General features: G+C 30.9%; 1 protein-coding gene and 1 long non-coding RNA gene across 3 annotated transcripts in view; one reads left to right on the top strand and one right to left on the bottom strand.

The window, feature by feature from the left end:
• The window catches only part of LOC115883359 (myosin-15-like), a 55323-nt gene that overhangs the window by 20411 nt on the left and 9344 nt on the right, over positions 1 to 25568 (top strand). The gene's annotated exons all lie outside the window — the stretch shown is intronic.
• LOC115883361 lies at positions 412 to 2463 on the bottom strand. Its single transcript, XR_004050369.1, has 2 exons — positions 2384 to 2463; positions 412 to 770 (listed from the first exon to the last, which is right to left on the bottom strand). It is a non-coding gene; the product is annotated as an uncharacterized LOC115883361 (long non-coding RNA).

Genomic DNA, 25568 nt, shown 5'->3' on the forward strand with positions numbered 1-25568 from the left:
TCGTATTTAAACTTTTTTATATTATTAAGATTTAGGATAAAGAAAATAGTTTAATATAAAAGTAAAGTTTAGGACTTAGAAAAAATACGTCTTAGAGTCTAAAAACGATAAAAATAATAAAGTACGTGTTATAGAAGAAATTTTAATAATCGAAATTATTTAATTTTTGAAATTGATGATAAATTATTAATTTAATAAAATATTAATTTTAGTCAAACATTTACAACTCTAATATTAATCAAAACAGGATCTATTCTATAGATATAATAGAACAGAAAGAGAAAAAACTTTATAATTGTTTAATTTTTTTTTCCGGTAAAAGTGATGTCTTATTATGTAAATTAGAAAAAACAGGAATCTGTTCCATTAAAGCAAGCTTTTAGGAAGTGAATAAAATGAAAACTACATTTATTTAACTCGTTACTGTCTTTATTATAGAGTAAGTATAATAATGGTAATGGTGACTATACTTTATTCAATGGAAATATGCACCAAATTCAAACAAATATAAAAGGCATGAGTATAAACAGTATTACTACAGTAATATTGAACATTGGTTCAAAAATATTACATTAATATAATACAATATTACTGTAGGTATTACTGTCAACGTGCAAGCTTGTTTGAAGCTTGATGTATTTGTATGCGCTTGGTACATCTTGGCGTTGGAAAATGTATAGAAAATTATTAAGAAAAACTAGTACGTAATGGGGGATATCTTGATATACAGAGTGGTCGGAATTGTATTCAGGAAACTTTGGCAGCATAATCTGCAAATAAAATCAGTAAAAAAAATAGTATAAATTTATGTCCTAAAATGCTTCGTTTCAGAGATACAGAGTGTAGAAATTTCATTTTTATTTCGCTTTTTTCCAAATAATTTATGAAGAATGTATTGATTAATTCGTTTCCAAATATCTTGAGAACTATACTTGTGGCGAGTGTCAACAAGAGACCTTATTAAGTAAAAAACGTTGGAAATGTAAATTTTTCTCAGTAGTTTTATATAGATACAGACAAAAAGTATTACTCTTCAAATAACTTAAAAAATATGTAGGTGGCGCCCCCTATTAGTAAAAGTCAAATTGACATCTAAATCTAATTTTTCATGTCAAAAAACTCCCAAACGCCAATTTTCGTCCAAATATTGACGTCACTTCAGAAATTATTTGGAAAAAAATCGAAATAAAAATGAAACTTCTACACCCTGTATCTCCGAAACGAAGCATTTTAAAAACTTACAAGTTCATTTTTTTAGAAAGCCAATGCAACATTTCTGAGTTTCAAATAAAGATAAAAAACAGTAAAACATATAATAATAATATGTAAATTATTTTCTTGGATACATACATATATGGCAAATAATAACAGATTGTTTTATTAAAGATTTACGTTTTGGTTAATTCTAAAACTATCTTCAGATTATATGTGATATTACTTAAGTGATATTACATTATAAAAGAAAAAATGAAAATTATACCTTATAATCGAAAAAAAACGGCGTCAGCGATGGCTATGAAATGAAGATCGCTGTCATTTTATATGTAAAATTATATGGAGTATGTATCGATGGTTTTTTCCAAGCCAACTGGACGCCGTTTTTTTCGATCATACGGTATTACAAATTAATAATAGATTAACAGTCGAGAAAAAAAAAGAAAAAACTCTAGGTAAGTACTGGATAAATTTTAAAATGGCATATTTATTTTATCTTTGTTTAATATAAAAAAAACGAAATATCTACCTGGTTTACATAACCCTGTATAATTTGTGAAATAATAATGGACAAAAATGCAAGCGGTAAGAAAAATATTTACAAAAAATATGTACTTGTTTACATTTCTGGACCATTGTTCGTCATTTTTGTTATCATAATGGTGACCCTATCATAAAAACGTAGTTATTTCTATACCTGATGTGAAACTATAGGGAAAAAGTAATGTTTGTAAAATATTTTAGTCTTGAAAAAAAATAAGGAATGTTTGGTATTTTAAAATGTTTGGTAGCTTGTAATTTTTTCGACTTTCTCGATTGTTTATAGTTTATAATAAGCCTTAAAAATTGTTGTTTCATAATGGAATATCATTCTGGAATTCCTGTATGTTATTTTAGATTCTAAGGATGGTTTTAGAATAAAAAGAAACACATTTTTCATAAAAAAAAGCATTAAATTAACCAATGCCCAAGAAAATAATGTGTCTACTTCTTATGTACTTAATAATGTATCTACTCGTTATATTAATAACGAGGTTAGTAAGAACCTTTACGTAAATGATAAATATAAAAAATACAGATTTTCCAGGGTTTATAATTTACTAAATTATTATCTAAATAAGCGCCTTTCTACAACGCCACTGACGCCAAAATAGTAAATTTGACTTACCTGTGGAATGTTGTTCCAGGACTTAAATAGTCCAATTTCTTACAAATTTGGCACTGACGAACCATGTTTTATAGTTTTTAAATAAAGTAATCAAATTAAACACTAAACCGACACTACACACTAAATCAATCGAATCCAAAAAATACAAAATCAAAACATCCAATAAAAACAATAAAATAGCCATGGCAGAAACTGTGACAACAAGGTTTTTACGACACGTGCTTTACTCTACTATGGCTCTACTACGAGAGGAATAAAGAATGAACAGGCGACCCGGCGATTGATGGGTGTTGCCAAATTGTAAAGAATTTGTCATTTTAAATAGTCTCCGACTTATAATTTAGTGAAGTATAGGGGACTATTTAATACATCTTTCTACTATTAAACACTACTTTATTAAAATACAGTTTTAATATCTCAATATATGTGTATAACAAGAAAAAAAAAATATTAATAATATTTTAGACATGACTGACAACATAGGCTGGAGGCGAAAAGAAGAGACTCAGACGACCGAGGTCCAGCACCCAGGAGTAAACATGTTTTTACAAAAATTAATATTGGACCGCGCTTAAATGTAAATAGTGTAGTCTATATTTTATTCTAAAGCTTGTCGCCCACTTGTCCGGCACAGCACGGACCGTAGCTGCCCGTCGCCTGCAGGCGACGGAGAGCTTGGTCGCCCACTTTTCCGGTGGAAACCGGCAAACCGTCACGTCGCGGTCGTGTGTTGCGAAGATCTTTTTATTTTAGTTTACATGTAGCAGTGACTGGGTCACTATGTGTGAAAGCAACCCAGTTCTGATGAAGAAGTTATTGTAGCGGCCGCATTTTGGCAGAAGAAGAAGAAGAATTTTTGTACTAAACAAATTAATTTTTTCATCGTCCATTTTAATTTTTTTCTTAGGACTGCTTTCTCGGACTCAAACAACAACAACTGCCGAAATAATTGCAAAACATATGTATATGCGATCGACAGGCTTCCACAAGTTGGTGCAGGCCAGCGCCAGCCGGCGACAGCCGGCTTCACAGCCCAGCCCGGCCGGTCAGCCCGTCCCGGCACGGGCCGTCATTTGATGAGGGAGAGTCGGAGAACTGGAATCTGTTCCGTCGACGGACTCGCCGTTCCGTGCCGTGACGGGCTAATGTGCGATAGTCTATTCATTTGCATGGTTTTAATCCTATCCGTATTTTGACGGGCCGGAACGGGACGGGACGTGACGGCCAAGTGGGCGACAAGCTTAAGTCTATGCTTGGAATAGTGTCTTCATAATAGTTATCAATTTTTTGGCGAGATTTTTTCCTGAATATAGAACTTCTAGCGGCTAGTATTCCTTCCTCCTCTTCATCTTCATAATTAAAAATAAAGCGTTTCAGGAGGGTTATAACAATTATTTTTTCCATTTAAATGAGACTAAAATTGTTTAAAAGTTGATTTCTAAATATTTAATATCCTATAATCTATAATTTCTATAGAGCAGAGATATTTAAATGTCAATGTTAACCCGGTTAATCGATCCAGCCGTTCTTAATTAAACTACCAGCTGATTGCTCTCAGCACTGATCTCGGAACAGCTGATTAGTAAACTACCCAATCTTGGATTTTAATTCCGAAAATCCCTTATAACTTTTAATTTTTAAACGGCACCCTTGGTATATTTCTACTTTATTCGATAGAAAATGACACTCTGAATAGAATGACATATGATATGTCAACTTTTGATATTTTCGCATATGGTTTAATTGTAATTGTAACACGCGGTTCATAACGACAATTTGGCTCGAAATACCAAGTTGTGTGGTATCAATATATTCATAAAAAAATGCTTTTTTTCCAAATATGCTAACGAGTCACCCTTGTTCCATTTGAAAAAAATTGACATATGTATGATTAAAAATACGATATGTACATCTTTTAACCGGCCTAGACAAGACACGAAACCTATTAGACGATCAAAACTATTTTTTCCAAAGGCTCCTTGATTAAAACTTAGTGTTTTTTAACAACACCATGGCACCCTGGTTGAGAAATTTAAATAGGATTTGTTTTTAAGCGACAATGTTAAAAGTTGACATATGATATGTCATTCTATTCAGAGTGTAATTTTTTATCGAATAAAGTAGCAATATACCGAGGGGTGCCTTTAAAAATCAAAGATGTAATCATTTCGGTGAAACAGGAAGAGACCAAAAACAATTGAATACGTCAATAAATCCTAATTTATGTCATATACCTACTAACATACAAATCTGTTTTTATCTGAAAAATAAAAAGTTATAGAGGGTGAGCCACTTTTTGAGACGACCCAGGTATATTAAAAGTATTGTTTCATAATGTAATATCATTTTAAAATTCTTGTATGTTATTTTAGATTCTGAAGATAATTTTAGAATAAACCGGAATATATTTTTAATAAAAACATTATTAATTATTAACAGGGTTATAATTATGATTTTGTTACAATGTAAGTAAGTAAATAATGTAATGTAAGAGAAAAAATCAGATTTTACATTTTACTAAAATATTATCTAAATAAGCGCCTTTCTACAACAACGCCACTGACTCCCAATGGATTAAATTGAGAGTTGCCTACCGGTCAAAAGTCGTTTCAAGACTTAAATGGATTATTTAAGTCAAATTCGGTTTACAAATTTGGCACTGGCGAACCATATTTTATAGTTCTTGAACAGAAAAAGTCAATGGAAAATAAACACTTAAGGACTACAAGCTAAGAAAATGCGTTAAGCTGGCCGGGAGATAGTGGCACGGCAACAAGCCTTACCGCACACGTGCGACACACGTACTACAAGGTAATATATGAATGAATAGGCTCCACGCCCTCTAATCAGTGTTGTCATATTGTCAAGAACTTATCCTTTTAAAGCAGTATCAAACTTATAATTTAGTAGTATAAGGACTATTTAATACATCTATGGCATATTAAAACCTACTTTATTAAACTGTAGTATTAATATCTCAATATATGTGTATAACAAGAAAAAAAATATTGATAATATTAAAGACGTGACAACATAGGCTGGATGAGGAAGGCTCGGTCGACTGTACCCAGAAGTAAACATGTGTACAAAAAATATTGTTTGTCCGCGTTGAGATGTAAATAGTGTAGTCTATATTTTATTTTAAGTCTATGGTTCCAACCGATGCAAAAATGCATTTCTCATCGTGAAGAATACTTCCAAAAACAACAGTATTTAAAAGTTATCTACTGTTTTTTTTTTCTATCTCTTATGCTTGTGTTTTCCAAAAGTTCAAAGGAGAGAATATGTGTGTTAGTGCAGCATTATTTGTGAGTTTGTTATTAATTGTTTCAAGTGGGTGGCACTTGAGTTAGTACTGTTGAGATCATCCCACTTTGTACCATTTATCTAACTGGTTATTTCTCTTAAATATCAATGCAATAAAGCTGTTACGAAAGTGGTTTTAGATCATGTAAAATCGAATCATATACAGGGTGAGTTTTCTACGATGTTCTCTATGGGTATCTCAGAAACTACTGGAGAGAGTCGGTTAAATGGAAAGAATTGCAGTTTTGTGGGGTCATAAATATGCTATGGCTATGACTTCATAGATGACTATTGGCTATGACTTCATAGAAAGCGCCATTTTTTAAGCTTTTCAGCGATATAAGCTACATATATGTTATTTTCGAAAAATTACTTAGTTATAGCCAATTCCTATCTTTTTTGATTAATTTCACTTAGTTGGCCTGATATTCTTATTTTATTATGATTTAAAATTTATAAAAAGACAGAATATTTGATTAAACGGTTCTTTGCAATTTACATTAAAGAAATATTGATGTAAAATCGAATCATATAGAACCCCAAATCTGTATTTATTTAATATTATTGCAAAAAAATCTTAATAATCAAAAATTATTTTTCGCCATTAGTTCGTAAATTTTACTTATAAAAAATGTGTGTTTTTATCTTTTAAACTATTAATTATTGTAATTATCTACAACAAAAATAGTCTAAAATTGAGGCGTTAAGTAAATTTTATAGCCCCCGATCGAAAATAATGTTACGTAACGTTTATTTTGCGAGTACAGCATGACAAATAAAATTGGAGTCAGTGCCCTAATGGTTAGGTCCCACCCAGGGCTGTCACACACCCATTTTTTGTACTAGGTATTATTTTTTTTCATAATAATACAGAAAATAGTAAATTTTCATAACAACCTTTTATTTTGAATAATTTTTAATCCCAATATCAATAACATTTTATAGTGGGTGGTCCTTTTTTTAATAGCAGAACTTTAACAGTCGATAGAAAAAATACAGGGAGTTTTGAAAGATAGATTGATTATTTTTGGCAGTGAATCCTGTGGAGATATTTGAACCAAATTTGGTTAATAATAAGCGGACTGTACAGTGAATTTATATTATATATTTTCCTACCATAAAACTAAAAAAAAAATATAAATTTCTATCTTTTCTAAATTCCCTACAAAAATACCCCTTGATACCTTTTCGACCCTGTATGAATTTCACCACAAAGTTCTGTTTTTTTTTGTGTATATCTTCTGTATCATCGTGGAACGTTATGAAACAACACAAATCAGCTTCAAATTGTGGTGAAATATCATTAATAAGCAAAAATACGTACCAAAAAGAAGAAATGTACTGAATTATGTACAAAAATACGTTCGATTCATCCCTGGACCCAGCCTATTTCTGTCTGTTGTTAATTTTACTTTATTATTGTTTTCACAGTGTCTCTGGAACCCACTGTACGTCCTGCAGGAAGCTCTAGCCTCGTCAAAGCCATTATTTACAACGGTTATTCAATATTTTAATGGCCGAAGAATGATACTTATCTGTCAAATAAATTGTGTTTTGCAAGAAATCTCTTTCGAAAAGTTAAAACTAGAAGTATTTTCTAGGAATCAACTTCATATTTATAGTAACAAAGAATCTATTCAATAATATAATACACAATAATGCTATATAATCGAAAAAAAAAAACGGCGTCAAAGACGGCTGAGAAATGATAATTTTCTCATTTACTTGGCCCTTACTCTTCTTTATTTTTTAGTGGTGCTTACTGCCAGTTGGCCTTAAGAAGGTTGTAATTTATTTTTATTATTTTTATATTGAATAAATATGGTTTTTAAATAGTATAGTTTAAAATTCCGGAAAAAATATTTTTTATATTTCTCTGCAAGGTCTAAAGAGGTATTAATTTGGCCATATTTTCCAGTGTCTGGACCACTACCTTATTAAACTTAATTCCTATCTGCATCTTTGTGATATATGGCATCCGGTTTGAAGATAACTAGACGAAACATACAACTCATAATCATCTACATACATTATGTCGTCATTCACATGCTAAAACGGCTTTACTTTGATACAAACGAATATCTAAAATGTCTTGTCTTAAGCTGTTTCAGATAAAAAGGAGTGTAGTAACGTGAATGTGTAATAAAATAAATTATCTTTAAGATAAGGTAATAATAGATACAAACAAATAATGCTGGATAAGGCAGATGTTTGTTGTTAACAATTATTTATTGTTATAAACACCCCGGCACAAAATTCCGCCACCCTAATATTTTGACTAAATTTCGTGTTTCATAACTTTTTAATTTGTAATCCGATTCTCGTTTGCCTATTTTCGTAGTCTTTTTTTAAAAATTGCACTTTTAAACAAAAACAGTTCTTTAAAGGAACTAAATTTTTGAGTTTTTGTATTGCATTTCTTGAAATTTTCTGTTGAAAATATGGCGAAGCATCAACAGTCGAAGCAAAGAGCTTGTAGCTTCCCTGATAAACTGTTTTGAACGAGAACGTGACAATAAAGGTCTTTTATTACCCTTGACTGCATAGTCAGAGAAGTAAGTTTGATTGATAAGCACTTTATACCACTTTCAAAGTTATTTCTACGTGTTTTTATTAAATTCTGTGATTATTAGTTTGTGTTTTAATACCACCTCCTTACTTGTTATTACCACTTATGGCGTTGTAAGATGTACATCAATAAATAAATAAATAACCCATAATAACGCTTACCCCCGGTGTTTTCAGGTACGGATAGCGTGTTATAATCTGCCAGATATATTTTATTTGACGGATAGCAGAAAAACGCGTACCTTCACCTATATCTCCCAAATATCCTATCTGGCGCCCGAACTGCCAAATAGTGTTTTATTTGGCGGATAAAAATTTGACGCATGAGCAAAGGCATGAGGAGATATTGATTTTTGACAAAACTGCTTAACATAACCAAGACATTGTTATTATTGAAGATTTCGTTTATTCCAATAAATTCGATTTTAGATTATTTGGAAAAGACTTACCTATTCTGAGTATGTAGGCTATAATCATTTTAGAACGTATGGGGTATAAACACCAATAAACACATTAAAATGGTGCAAAAAACGATTGTTGCTAGTGCCGGACTTTGTAAGGACTGTTACGAAATAAAGAGAGTCCCTGTTCTGTTAGAGCATCAGAACGAAGAGAATGCATTAAGTTAGGATAATAGTGATAAAACAGTAATTTATAAATTATTTTATTTAAATCCTTTCAATTATAAACCATTACTACATATTATATAAAATGCTAATGTTTATCTGTGTCGTCTCTACAGAAGTAACGACTTGCTCTAGAAAGTTGCTTTTTTTACTAAAAGATAGCTAATTGGCTCGTCTAAAAACTGTCGTCGCCGGATTTTTTGTTTTTCATTTAATTAAAAAAAATAAAAAGTATTTTTTTTTCCTGATGTCGTGGCGGATGCGCTAGGCTTTAACTAGTTTTTAATAAAGCTCTAAAGTAGGTAAAAAATAAATAAAACTTTTTAAATCAAACTACATATTTATTTCATTTTCAATTCGCATATCTTAATTTATTAATATTATAACAGGAACCTTATAAAACCAGTTATTCAACTCACATTTGCTTTTATTTCTTTTGTGTTACAATTTTAGTTTAATTTTTTGCACTATGTACCTTATACCGTATGATCGAAAACAAAACGGCGTCCAGTTGGCTGGGAAATGATGATCGATGATATTTCCCATATAAATTTACATATGAAATGACAGCAATCTTTATTTCATAGCCATTGCTGACGCCGTTTTTTTCGATCATACGGTACATCTCTTCTCCATGCTGTTTTTTAAGTAACTCTCTAGCTAAACCTTGCTAAAACATCTGTATTGTGGTCCTTTGAATTCCAGTTAGTTCAACTTTGTTTAGACAAGATTTTTCCTTTATTTTTTGAAGTTCCATCACTTTGAGTTCTTAAAAATAAAAGTAATATGACAAAATTGTTTTTATTTAATTTTTTTTATTAAATAATTTGTGCATATAATGTGTAAATATAACAATTATTATAGGTACTATTCATTTATTATTATTAAGACAAAAGTATAAGTGCATTTATCTATTTTATAAAATAAAAACTTACCTTAATTACTATCGTTGATGCTATCCTACCTATTTCTTTACTATGAGAAGCCCTAGAACAACATATTTGTTATTACTAACAGTCTTATGCTATTTTTAATTTTCAATATTAATAACTTACCAGATGGTGGTTTTAGGATTTGTTTATAAATCTCTGCTTGCACTCACCAGCTTCTTCCATATTTTCAATTATCAATTGTACTAAAATGTTAATATAATAAATATAACAGTAATATTATGTAATTAAACTATAAATTACTTACAGATTATTTTTTCTTGTTTTAATTTCTTATAAATCGCATTCCATCAATAGATCTATTGCACCACCACCACTGCTAAAATTGAATTATCTTTCCCTTTTTCCATAAAGGTAAATTTAAATAGCCTATACCATAATAGGACTAGTTGGAGTTAAACACAAAATATATTTTAGTTGAATTTTATTGTTTTTAATTTCATTTTGACGATCTTTTGACAACTGAACAATAACCTCACTTTTTAATCTAACGATTTGAAATTCCGAGTTTTTGTCTCTGTCTGTTGTATCGACTTTTCATATATAACTATCTCAATTTCAGATATCTTATATTGGCAACACTTTCTCTACGGAGTGTCTACCGGTCCGTAGGCGGCCGTCCTCCAAATTGTTATCTATTGGATTATTTTGTATGAAAATACCCAAATGTTATATCCTATAGATATCAGGCTCTAGATTGTTTATCTTTTAGATGGTTATTTGTTAGATAAAAGTTATTTATTTATAACTGAAGAGACCGCGCCTTAGAATAATATTCATAATGGACTAATTTTTGCCAATATGTAATATGAAAAATAAGCTATAAAACAAATAAATCAATTGATTACTAAAATATTAGTTATTAAATTAAAAATAAAACGTAAAAATCTTTAAAATATTATATAATAAACTAGCGTGTACCAGCGACTTCGTTCGCGTCGAATTAATCATTTGTAATGGTGATAATAAAGCAAAGCAAGAATTTCCATTAACATACAAACTGGATAAAATGTTCTCACATTTATGTCAGCATGAGAAAAAACAATATGGCGATATTATTATATAACTTGGTAATATTTGAGGAGTAGTTTCATCTCGTTGCAATTTGACTTTGGAAAAATATATATATACAAATCAGTTTATAACGTTCTTCGACGTCTTCTGATTTCCAGTCTCCATTGGTCTCTGTCTGTCCAGAGGTTTTCGTCTATTCCTCTTGTTCTGATGTCCCCGTCTATTCCTTCTCTCCAACTCCGTCTAGGTCTCCCTCTCTTGCGTTTGCCTTGTGGTGTCCAATTGAGTATTTTTTCGGGATTCTGTTCTCTTCCATTCTTTTTGTACGTGCCCGTACCACCTGAGTTGGTTAATTTTGATGTCTTCTGATATTCGGTGTTTAACGCCCATGATGTTCTGAATTCTTTCATTTCTAACTCTATCCAATTTCGATTTTCCGGCCGCGCGCCTCCAAAAGTCCATTTCTGTAGCTTCGAGTAACTTAAGGTTTCTTTCTTTCAAAGGCCATACTTCACTACCATAACTAATGATACTTTTAACTATGCTGTTATAAATTTTGTGTTTGTTTTCTTTTGATACGGCCTTATCCCATAAAATACTGTTGAGTTGTCTAATTGCTTGTCTTCCCTGGTTGTTTCTGCACTTAATTTCTTCATCAAGGCTACCATCGTTGGTAATGTTTTGGAAAAATCCGTTTGCCAAAAATAAGCTTTTTACGTCAAGCAGTTTAAGCAGAATCGTGGTTAAGAAATTACCCAACTTTTTGGAACACCATGATTGTATGATTTTTTAAAAAATTTCAAAATATGTAAAAAACCAAATAAATTATGCTTGTCCAAGCGTTTTCCCGAAACACTAACCGTTTTTTAAATAACAAATATTGTAATATTTGAGGGGCGTTTTCACCCTCTTGGAATTTGAGATTCGAGAAACCCCTCCTTATCGAATCAATCCTTTTGCCAAAAATCAGCTTTAAACGTCATGCAGTTTAAGCAGAATCGTGATTATTCAATGGTCATATTTTATGAAACACCCTATATAAATTTATAAAAAATCTTAAAATATGTAAAACAACAAAATAAAATATACGTGTTTAGGAGTTTTTCCGAAAAACTCACCGGTTTTTATATAAAAAATATTTTAATATTTGAGGGATAGTTTCACCCCCTTAGAATTCGAGTTTCGAAAAATCCCTTCTTATCGAACCTCTACACCCTAAAGTCAATCTGTTTTCCAAAAATCGGCTTTTTACGTCAAGCGCTTTAAGCAGGATTGCGATTAATCAATGACCAGATTTTTCGAAACACCCTGTATACATTTTTAAAAAATCTTAAAATATGTAAAAAAACAACTCAAACTTGACCGTTTTTTAAATAAAAAATATTGTAATATTTGAGGGGTGGTTTCACCCTCTTGGAACTGGAATTTCCAAAAATCCCTTTTTATCGAACCTCTACGCCCTAGAATCAACCTGTATGTCAAAATTGAGCTTCCTACGTTGAGTGGTTTGAGCAGGATCGTGATTGATCAGTATGTCAGTCACTTAAGGATTTTATGTATTAGTATAGATAATTAATTTATTTCGGTTTCCTAAAATACTTTGATTAAAAGAAAACATGTGAAAATCGGCAACATTGTGCCGGTCAAGCTTAATCACATGACTGAACGTTTATTTACAGGGCCGTATCTGGGGGGGTGTTTTGGGGGTTCAAACCCCCCCCCCGAAATTATGGCCGAAAATTTTTAAAAAGTAATGATCATTAAGTAAGTAAGAATGAAACAAAAAAGAAGAAGAAGAAGATGGATGAATATCAATGACTAAAGAATACAAGGACATGTAACGCCCATATACGGGCTGCAGCAGAATTTGTAACCTTAGACGCCAACTTTTTAGACATAACCACATCATCAGCTGGTCATCAGCGACAATTTTAGCGATTTTTAATAGTTGATTGTGTGTAGTGAACTTTGTATAAACTTTATTACAATGGTAATTTATTCAGCTTTCAAGTGTAAAAGGCACAATGATAAGAAAGAGCCAGAAGTTACGTTTTATAGGGAAATAAACAGTCCCCTACACTTTTTTAGCGTTTTTTTTTATTGAATTCGATAATTATTTTTCTGATATTATATGTACTTGATATGTACTATACGTCGATACTAGTTATGTACCTTTTGTCAACATTTTAATACGTTTTTTTCGTAATTAATTAATATGATACCACCCGATACACCATAAGCGTAGTGAAAACATATAATATCAAAAATATAAATATCCCTTCAAGCGGCAATGTTAAGTAAAATAGGTGCTACGCGAGGTGCTACGGCACTGTTTGGAAGAATGGTCACAGTTTGGTCTCGGGTGCTATTTGTCCTTGTATTCTTTAGTCATTGATGAATATACATTATACATCCTAACCTCATTTTTCCACTTTGAAAGCAAATGTCATTTTCGATTTTCGACTTTCAACATTCAAGTGTTTAAAACAGCAAAAGTTTGACAAGGAAAGATTTGGAATGTTATGTGTTTTGCTGGTCATTAACGTGATTAACGTTTGTTATTGCTATTAGACAAAGAATTCTTGGACTATGACACTTTAGCGGCAGAACTAGACTTGTGGCGGCAAAAATGGAAGCAGCTACCTGTAGTCGACCGACCTAAAAACGCCATCGAAACGATAATCGGAGTGTAACCAGTGTATATTTCCAAATATATACATTTTATTAATGATCTTAGCAACTCTACCAGTGTCAACAGCTACACCAGAAAGGTCTTTTTCAACCCTAATGCCGCAACCGCACACGCGGTATTCGGCGATCTCCGATCGGGGCTTCGCCGATTTCCTATGTGTGTGGATGAGGAAGTCGGAGTTCGGCGACGAGAACGAGCGCTCGTCTCTATGTTGTTGCTATCAAAGCCCGCATGTATGGATGGAAAGGCGAAGTCCGATCACGAGCGTTCGGTAGTTGATGAGCGCTCGGAGTTCGCTAAATGCCGCATGTGCGGTTGCGGCATAAGACGATTGATGGACTTCCTACGTAACTCTACAGGTCAGGAGCGATTGACAGGACTTGCTCTATTAAGCGTACATTGAGAAATAAATATCGATATCGAAGAGGTAGTCAATCGTTTTTCCAGGGAAAAGACCAGTTTATCCTTTAAGATTAATAATTTTTACCTGTTACTTTTTTAAAATTTTATTTTCATTTAAGATTTGAGTGTAGCCCAAAGCGATTTTTTTATTATGCTTTTTTCTAGCAGCTTTTTACCCCCCAAGGCCAAACCCCCCCGAAATTTTGGTCTAGATACGGCCCTGTTTATTTAGTATGATCAAACACGCCCCTGCTCTATGTAAATAATCGTAAGTCGACTAGCTGGCTAATAAATAAGCTGTGATTAAATTGATACCTGTTTCGATAAGTATTCCCATTCAGTTCACTTCAAAACAAGAATATTCACCTTTCTCTTGCTGTATTATTGTATAAACTGGCATAATTTCAAGTCCAATCGCCTTTACGTAATAACAGTCTTATTTTTTATCGAAATTCTTCATGACTTATTCATTTTGATCATTTTAGTCCGCCAGACGGCCCAAGAAAAAAGAGAAATACCTTGAATAACGAGTAGTTAGGAAGTCAGTCATGCGTCTGAGTAGATTTTAACTTATTATTATAACAGCTACTTATATTATTAGATTTTCAAAGAAGCTTTTTATTTCCTTTACAGACAGTTAGAGAACCTAAACGGTTTTTCATTAATGTAATTTGTTTTTTTTTTCTATATTATCATTGCTGGCCGTAGGTCCAGCACTACGAGGGTTGTGGTTTATATTTTGCATGTAGAATTGTTTGACTCTGACTGAGAACTTCAAGTTTTCAGTTATTCCTAAATATACAGGGTTGTTCACCACATACGACACGGCGCCGGCGCACAGTGCTTCGAACATATGGCTCTAGAGGACAAAAATGCAAAACTTCTCTTTTATTGTAGGCAATTTATTCAAACTAGGTTTATTTGACACAAATGATGAGTACTCTCATTGTACTAAATGATGGTGTTCTTAGTCCCACGCTTATAGAAAAAAATCTTATAAATAATAAAAATGTTGGAGCTGTGTTCCATCTAAGGAAATAATAATTTATAGTATGAAAACGGTGTAAGTATTAAATAAATCTCTGTGATAAAAAAAAATTGAAATAACATTAGAACATGATTCCTACAATATAAGCCTAATATAAGATAAAAATATTTTTCTTTAATGAAAAAGAGACATTAATGTTATATTTAATTAAAAAAAACTTAAGATACTATAAATTTACTTTAGGACAGAAAAATGCATAGATCGTTACTACTCTGATTCAGAAGAATCACTGCTGACAGAATCTTCCTAATTTATAATATCCAAATCACAGGTAGATGAAGTATCCTCATATATAAGATATTTCTGTACATCATTTTCTAATATGTTACTTTTTCGCATTGTTACTGTTCTTTTTGTTGGTATGAGGGGTTCGGATGTTAATAGTTACTTCTTTAATAGACCATATCCATATATTATTTTTTCCTTTTCTTGGGTAAGAGGTTTTATAATAAATTGAAAGATGGAAACTTTTTTTATGCGACGTTTCGCTCCAACATAGTGGGCTTTTTCAGGCACAATTGGTGTCTCATTTGACTGGAAGGTTCATCAATATCTAATAAAGAACACATTTTTTAAAATACAAATAATTTTGAGTTCTTGTCCTTATGATCAAGTCAAGTATTAACCAGATCGGCATTACTTATCAATTTTACTCCATCTGAAAAGTATTATAAAATAAAGTTCGTCGCAAGCAGACGCAAGTGAACTATACAAAAATTAAAAGTGTATGAATATGAAAACAAAAATATTCAATAAATACGATATGTTTTGATATGTTTTTTTTTAATGCCTTTTTGAAGTTTGAAAACGTAAAATTTTTATACCCATTTAGAATCATCTTAAAAAATAAATAAAAACTAAACAATAACGAACTTGTTCAGAAATAAACTTAAAGTACATACCTTGTTTAACAATATCCATAGTGGCTTTCAATTAAGTACGTACCGTTTAACTCCATATACAGAACTACTATGAATGTTATTCTTTTCACTGATATAAGATAATGATCGCAAAATTTATTTTTAGTGAAAATATTTGCTAACAAAAAACGTGAAAAAAAATGTATTTTTGTGAAAAATAATATACAGGATGGTTGAACATTGCTATAAGTATAAAATTACATATTCAGATATTAGTAAATTTTAACTTTTTTTTCGATTTTTGTCCATGGGACGAAGCACTGTGCGGCGTATTCTAGCTAAACGATTACATTTTTACAAATTGTAAGTTTTGGGTTCGTTGATAGATACAGAATGATAAGAATATCCCAAATAAGATAATATTATGGTTGTATTTTTTTAAATGGAACACCCTGTATATTATTCTATTTTTAGATTCTACGATTGAAATAAAGATAAAAAAAAAATTTCATTAAGGTTTATCACAATTAAAACTTACCGTTTTTGAAATATTTTCAATTTTATAAAATTGCAGTAAAAATTTCAAGGCTTCATTTCTCCAAAGGTATCAAAGTTTTTAATACTAAATATTTACTGTAGCTTATTTATTGATCAGATATTGTGTTGCAATAATAAATAAAATACTACCTAATACAGAGTGTCCAAAAATTTGTATTAAATTATTACTAGCTTTAAACGGCAATAACTTGTTTAATTTATATGGAACACCCTGTATATTTTACGAGAACCAAATGCACAATTTAATTGTCTGTTCAAGTTTTTGCAGAAAATGCATTTAACAACTAATGGGTTTGCAATGTTATTATTTTTACCACCTGTTCATTTTGTACATACAGTACGTCTGTCCGTTCTGTAGCTACGGGGTATCCGTGAGAGGGGAAACGATATTCTCTCGATGTTTTTCGTAAAAAAATAGACGACGCGTCCCATCAATAAAAATTCAACAAATTTGCAAGTAGCCAATAAAATGAGTGGGCGGAGCGATTTGCGGTGACGCACTCGTCAAATCGACGTATAAAATATATTGCTGTTTATTTAAATGTTTTTTGTCCGCATTCCTTTCATAGACACAGATCCAGCAGATGTACAGTACGTCTGTCCGTTCGGTAGCTACGGGGTATCCGTGAGAGGGGAAACGATATTCTCTCGATGTTTTTCGATGAACATTTGCGATGACGTACTCGTCAAGTCGACGTATAAAAGATATTGTTGTTTATTTAAACAGCTTTTGTCAGCATTCCTTTCATAGACATAGATCCAGCAAACGTACTGTACTGTGTGTTGCTTTAAAAAATCTAAAATGTCAATATTCCATGGGTATAATGCTAAATGAGGTCTAAATTATAAAAAATGCATTTTTTACGAAAACTTGAAAAGATAGATAAAAAATGATACAATACAATTTGATAGACAATTAAATTGTGCATCTGATTCACGTAAATTATACAGGATATTCCATTTAAATTAAACAAGTTATTGCCGTTTAAAGCTAGAAATTATTTAAAATAAATATTTAGACACTCTGTATGAGGTGAGGATGAGGTAGTATTATTTTTGTTATTGCAACACAATAACTGATCAATAAATAAACTTCAGTAAATATTTAGCATTAAAACCTTTGATACCGTTGGAGGAATGAAGCCTTGAAATTTTTACTGTAATTTTATAAAATTGAAAATATTTCAAAAACGGTAAGGTTTAAGTGTGATAAACCTTAATCAAATTTACCTTTATTTTAATGGTAGAATCTAAAAATACAATAATATACCGGGTGTTCCATTTAAAAAAAAACAACTATAATATTTTTTACTATTTGCGACACTCTGTCTCTTGTAAAATTATTTTTAAATTGTAGCTCTAATAGTCCTTCAACGAACCCAGAACTTACAATTTGTCAAAATCTAATCGTTTAGCTACAATACTCCGTGTCGTATGTGGTGAACAAGCCTATATATTTTTCTGTATTCGGATGAAAAAAAAATACATGAAACGCCACTGTAAAATTTAATCAGACACGCCTTTGTGGTGCGGTATTTCTGTATTTTATATTTTTATTGTGTTAAAACGCTTTAATGTCTATTTTAAGTTAATTTATGATGTCACCTTACTTTCTTATCAGTGTTAGTAAATTTTATGAATAACATAAAGTTGTAAAAGGAAATAACAAGTGTAACAAGGCTTAATTGATAAAACTATCAGTTTGGTGCTGTAGAGAATAAAACCTAAGAAACTATACAGGATGAGTCTTAAATAAGTGTTGTTTTTTTCGCGAAAAAAAAACTAGAAAATTTGGAATTTTAAAAAAAATTATGGGAAACTTTTTAAAGCCAAAAGCCAGAAAAGATCTAGTGGTTCTAAAAATATAAGCGAAAAATTAATTTTTTTTAATTTTCAAAGTAAAATATTTTGGTTATTTTGGACTTATTTGAAAAACAGTAAAGAAAAAATATGTTTCTTTTACCCAGATCTACAAGCCCTGAAAATATTTGAACTAATTTAAGACTCACCCTGTATAAGAGCAGCAAGATTATTTTAAAGATAAATTCATTAAAAACTTCAGGATTAAAATGTTTAATTGCTTCAGGAAGTTAATTAATAATATAGCTTGGGATTTTTTCTTATTGTGTATTATTTTATTTATAATAAATTAATTAAATTTATTTAATAAAGATATTGCACAGTAAAATATTGTTTTATCTAACTGTACTTCATTTATGATTTATTATAATTATGATTGAAGCTCTAATTGACTTATTTTTTTTTAATTTAATTGGAGTGACGATAAGAATAAGTTTTAATTTTTTTAAAATTTTGTTATTATTTAAAACCGTATAAACCGAAAAAAAACGGCGTCAAAGACGGCTGGGGAAAGACAATCGATAATAATTTTGGCGATGTGAATCTCTAGACGTCACTTACTAAAAATTGACATAAAATTTGTCAAAAACTAACATTAATTATACAAGATAGAACGTTTCCTGACACAAAAATCTATTTCCTATAAAATCATTTTTATTCAGTCTAAAAATAAATTATAATCTTCTTAAGGCCAACTAAATGACGTTTAGTGCTTGACCTAGCCAAAATTATCATAGATTGTCATTCCCCAGCCGTCTTTGACGCCGTTTTCTCCGATCGTATGGTATCAGCTTTAGAAAAATTAATTTTCTTTAATTACTGACTATTCAGGTACAGTTAAAACTTACCCAACGTTGATTAAAATCAAAATTAAATAAATAAACAATGAGTGAGAATAAAAAAGTAAAAATGTTAGATATTACGTATATTTTTCATATATACGGTGTGAATATTACAAAGATATCTATTGTTTCTAACCTTTTCTCAGGTGACTGTTACATAAACAAACTTGGGCTTTCATCTTTTGTCTATTCTTAATTCTAACATTATTATGTTTTAATTTGCTTATGAATATTCAATGAGGCAAAATATCTTTGTTTTAATAATATATGGCTGTACAGGGTGAGTCAACGATAGAGTAAAGTCCATTATTTCATTTGTTTCGAGGTTTACAAAAAAAATTAAATATAAAAGTTATAGGGACGGTTAAGATACACATTTTGAAATTATTATAGAGTATACAGGGTGCTTCAAAAAAGTGTGGCGAATATAACATATGTTTTTTTAAATATAACACCCTATTTTTTACTTTATTTTTAGATTCTGCATAAAATTCCATAACTTTTTTATATATCATGTTATATACCTAAAATTAATAGTTTTTGTAATATTTGAATTTGTTTAAACAAATGTTATATTGCAGTGTGATAAAAAATTGTCGGTGATGCCCTTGTTTCTTAAGTTGGACAACTAAAATTTGGTAGGAGAATTTTATAGAGATATAGAAAAAGACCTATGTAAAGATATATTAGTTAGATGGTACAGGATGTTCAAAATATATTTATGAATTTCAACTACATGAAATTAAGAAATTTCAAATTTTTTAAATGGTACACCCTATATATTATTATTTTTTCTGGTAGAGTGTGCAAAACTCTTCAACTTTCATTAAGTATGTCATATACCTATTTTTAATAGTTTGCGATTTATTCCAATTTTTTCTATTTTTACCCATATTTTTAATACAACTATGTATAACATCATAGTTGCCATGACAATAAGTAATAATTATCAAAATTTCATGTGTTTTAAGCAAGTTAAGAACAAAATTTGAATTTTAGTTTAACTTGTTGTAATAAGTATAAATGGTAGAGATAATAGTTACAGATTTTCCTTAAATGAATTAGTCAATGTGACTGATATACACGAACAAGTCAAGAAAAACATATTTTTTAGTTCAGTACTAATTAGTATTATATAGTACTTTGCTAAGTACTATAAGAATAGATGTAGATTATCTAGAGAACATATTCAGTGTGTAATGAGACGGTTTCGCGGCAGTTGTAATATTGGCTTTACGAAATGAATTATAAACCAGAATTACTACGAGAAAAAAAACTTTACCGTATGTCGAAGAAAATTTCTAAATGATTCTAATCAGTAGTCTTCAACATTTAGGTAATCTAGTAAGTATTACCCTAATCTGTCGCTTTTCGCTCCGACGGAAAATCCAAGTGTCATCTTTCATAATATAGAAATATTCCAAGAAATACAGGACTACTAATAGGTATATGATATAGGTACTTAATAAAATTTGAAGAGTTTTGAAAAATCTACCAGAAAAAATGATAATATATAGGGTGTCATATTTAAAAAATTTAAGATTTTTTAATTTTAAATAGTTGAAGTTCATAAATATATTATGAACACCCTGTATCATTTAACTAAAATATCTTACATATATCTTTTTTTTTTCATCTCTATAAAACTGTCCTACCAAATTTTGGTTCTCCAACTTCAGAAACAATGGCACCACTGACAATTTTTTACCACGCTGCAATTTAACATTTGTTTAAACATTGTTAATCTAAGGTTTAAACAAATTGAAATATTACAAAAACTATTCATTTTAGGTATATAACATTATATATAAAAAAGTTATAGAATTTTACGCAGAATCAAAAAATAAAATAAAAAATAGGGTGTTGTATTTAAAAAAACATATGTTATATTTGCCACACTTTTTTGGAACAACACCCTGTATACTCTATAATAATTTTAAAATGTGTATCTTAACCGTCCCTATAACTTTTATACTAAACATTTTTTTGTGAACCTCGAAACAAATGAGATAATGGACTTTACTCTATCGTTGACTCACCCTGTACAGGGTGTCCCAAATTATCAGCCTCATCATGTCGGAAACTGAAAGAGAATAACGTAACATTATTTGCTGAATGTAGATCTTTGATAAAAAATAATATTTGAGACTTTTGGCTCAGACACTTTTCAATATCTCACCCTGTATATTATTTAATGCTATTTTTTGGCTAATATTGGGCCAAGCCAAGTAAATTATTTATTTACCATTTTTTTAAATATTTGTTGTGTATGTATGGTTTTTCTTTAATGTCAATAAGTGAAAGGGTAAACAGAAATAATAATAACAAAAGGGCCAACATGAACAAAAACATATAAATTCTTATTTTTTATTATATCAATTTTTTAGTTTTCGCCGGTCTATTTTTATTGTGACCATGGAACAGGATAGCACCATTCCCTATTTGCGTCATTTCAAGATCTTCTATGTCTATTAATGACTTCTAGCAACGCAAACGGAGAAATAAGCCAATTATAATACGACCGAAATATAAAAAGTATTAAAAATTTGACTCGAAAGTTTTATAATAAACAAAAATTCAAAGAAACACTATAGATATAGAAGAATTAGAAGGTTAACTTAGAAAAAAATAATTCCTATTAAGGGATTTTTAAGGTTATACCTTGCGAAACTGCTAAAACAGTTTGCGTGACTGTTCTAGACCTACCGGAACGTATTTTTTTTCTCTGTATTTCCGCACCCGTCAACAGATCAATAAATTCATTTTCAATGTTAAGGTTAATCCCAGTTTTTTTAATCTCTTCAATGTTTCCTTAAATTTCCTATGAGTTTCCTTGAGCAGACCTATCACTACGATTAATGCATCAAAATGCGTTTGTCAGTAAATTTTTAAGCTTCAAAAAATTAACTGGTAATCACAGTAGGGTAATTTAGTACAGCTTCATTTTAGAGGAAAAAAAATATACAGGGCAAATCAAAAATAAACTTTAAATATGTTTTTTTTATTTTTTAACATCGAAACTCGAAAGTATAATAACAGGTATAATACCAACTATAAATAGAGTATGTCATATAAAAATGTTTTAACTTTTTACTAGAATCAAGCCTTGATAAAAAATTGGCGCCTGGAGGCACGTATAGCCGCCCATACTAAAATATGTTAATATCTCGAAAACTGCGACTTTGACTGATTTTGATGTTATTACAAATTTTGTTGCAAATATTATTCCTAATCTTAATTTGAAAACCGCGTTTCGCTAGCTACTGTAATTTTGAAGTTACGATTTTTTTAAATTTTTAACCCTCTCCTATACCCCCTTACCACCTCCCCACCCCCACCAAAAACTAATGGCCAGATTCTCGGGTGCCACAGTATTTTTGTGCCAAATTTGGTTAAAATCGGTTCAGCGGTTTTTGAGTTATCGTGTTACAGACGGCAGACAGACAGACAGACACCACGAAAATATTATGTATTTAGATCATTTATGTGAGTGAAATTAAAAAAACCTTTTTTTTGTCGATCCTAATAGCCTACCATACCTATTGGTATGGTCGGCTAAAAAAGGGACTAGATTTAAGTTTCCCTTTGGTCCAGTCTGTATACTATTTCCTTGGTTTTTCTGCACGTGTGCAAAAACTACACATAGTGTTTTAAGACATAGTGTTTTAATGTCTGCATAAAGGAGGAGATAAAGATCAAGCTTCGAACTATCGCCCAATTGCTCTCCTGCCCACATTATCTAAGATCATTGAAAGATTGGTTAAAAAAAGGCTTCTATCTTTTCTCCTTAAATATAAAGTACTTTCTACCCATCAATTTGGATTTCTAAGTAACTAATGCTATGTTCGACCTTTTTAATAATGTATACTCTAGCCTGTGAATAACCATCACTCTACAGCTACAATTTTCTGTGATTTCTCTAAGGCTTTCGACTGTGTAAATCATAATATCTTAATTAACAAATTGCAATACTATGGATTCAGGGGAATGCCGCTCGAATGGCTTAAGTCGTATCTTGGCAACAGAAGGCAGCTTGTGAGGATTGATACGTCTATATCTTCTTGTAAGCCTATAGAATGTGGTGTCCATCAGGGTTCAGTACTTGGCCCTATTTTATTTCTGGTGCTTATCAACGACATTGCAAATCTAGGCATTAGCGGTAAAATCTGCCTCTTTGCGGACGATACTAGTTTCACTTGGAGCGGCCCAGATGTTACGGCACTATATAATACCAAAGATAATACTATATCCAGTGACTTACGCACCATTAAATCTTGGTGCGATTCTAATCTCCTATGCCTCAACCTTTCAAAAACTAAAGTTTTGTCATATAAAAGTACTATACAACCTTTTGTACTTAATAACACCACTATTGACGTCGTGGACTCTGTGAGATTCTTAGGACTTGTTAAAATGGAACTTGCACATCGAAGCCTTATCAAAGAAACTAAGCTCTGCCTGTTTTGCGCTAAGATCTGTTTCTAAGGAACTTAACTCATCAACCTCTAGAATGGTTTATTATGCCCTTTTTGAATCGCATCTTCGTTATGCCCTTCCATTCTGGGGTACTTGCTGCGCGACAAAATTTGATCGTATTTTCAAACTTCAAAAGAGAGCAGTTCGATACTTATTGGGACTAAACCGTAGAACTCACTGCCAGAATTTCTTTAAAAATTTCAAAATACTGACTCTTTCTTCCTTATTCATTTTTGAATCCGTTTGCTTAATCCGCAAGCACATATTCTCTATTCCGGAAAGGCCTTCTCACAACTATCCACTTAGGAATGCGGAGCACGATATTTATCTGCCAACCCCGAGCTCAGAACTAGTTAAGGGCTCAATACTGTACAATGCCAGGAAAATGTACAATCATTTGCCTTCGAATATCAAGTCACTTTCATTCTTTCCCGCATTTCGCAAAGCTCTGAAATTATACTTACTGGAGAGAGCGCTATATGCGGTAAACGACTTTTTTGTTGATGTTTAATCATGAACAATTTTGAATTTTAAAATTTTGATCATCTCACACACTGATTAAAGGTCTAGTATTTAATATTTTATAACTCTTGATTTTATAATATATAACATTATTTTATCCATTTACGGTTTTCCTTTTGTAAAATTTTCTATATACGCCTGTGTTCTGCAATGTCCATATATGTTTTATTTGTAATTTTATGACGTAATTTTTTTTTGAATTCATTTGTATTGTATGACATTTTTACTTGTTTATTTGTATATTTGTTTTTGTGCTTTTTTGTTTTGCTTTGTCGATGAAGCTGTTTTGGCTTTTTGTGCAATAAAGCGTTGTGTTGTTGTGGTTGTCTTATAGAAAATGTTGCGTTGAATTTGCGGGATTTTATCTGAAAAATTATTAATTTGGAAGAAAGCGGCAGAAAATAATAATATTTTAGTAGAATATATATAATATTTTTAGACCAGCCAACGACCAGGCTTGGTTAGGTTAGCTTGGCTGCGACCTAGAGGGTTTTTAGGTCAGTGCCTTTGCGCCCTAATAGCAAACAACTGATTAACAAGAAAATATGTTCTCTGTCGTTTCTCCTTCAGATTGATAAAATCCTCACATTTCTTTATAGCTTTAGATGCCTATTATTAAGCTTAAAATGCCCTGTTATTAGACTCACTGCAGCTTTGACAGCCGTCCTCTCTTTGTTCCATGTTTCTCGGTCTTTGCGTCCCTGTTCTACTATTGTATGCTATTGAATTATCGATATTTTTCTAAACGTGAAGTTTTTCTGGCACTGCTTTTATAAATCGATGGTTTACATCCCTATTTATTGGGGAATAATATACCTTATTTTTAATAAACCGTATTTTTCCAGGAAAATTCACGAATTTAGCTGAGCTTGTATTAATTAAAAAGAAAAATGACTTCCTACGATTTCCTGCTCAGATTTTTCGTAAAAATAAACCCAAAACGATGTTATATCGATTAGAATACCCCAGATCCGACTTGCTTGATAAATATGGACTGGCAGAATGTCTGGAAAAACTGGAAAAATATGTTTTCACTCTTATTTATAAATCGTTCTGTCTTGAGAACAAACGCAAATAAAAAAATGACATGGAGGACTGGAGGACGTTCTTAAAATCTTAAAAAATGCTTGAATTAATGCTATGCCAAAAGAAACATATAGAATTAGTTGATGTAACGTGCTAACAAACAGTTTTATATTTCATATTTCTGTTAGAATGAGTGAAGAAATCGTTATAGATTTAATGAAACTCAGTCACAAAAAGAACGGTTAAAGTTTCAGACAATGAATTCTTAATTGTTTTTGAGATTGTAGATTATATGGGAGACGTGGGCTTTGACAAAAGTCAGTATCAGAGACGGTTTTATAGTTTTTAGTTTAAGTTTAAAAATTACTGAGTTATAGCCAATTCCTTGTTAATTACTAATTAAAATTCCTTGTTAATTATTAATTAAAATGTTCC

The sequence above is a fragment of the Sitophilus oryzae genome, unplaced genomic scaffold, assembly GCF_002938485.1.
Source record: "Sitophilus oryzae breed Bouriz unplaced genomic scaffold, Soryzae_2.0 scaffold_1870_pilon_pilon, whole genome shotgun sequence".
NCBI classification, from domain to species: domain Eukaryota; kingdom Metazoa; phylum Arthropoda; class Insecta; order Coleoptera; family Curculionidae; genus Sitophilus; species Sitophilus oryzae.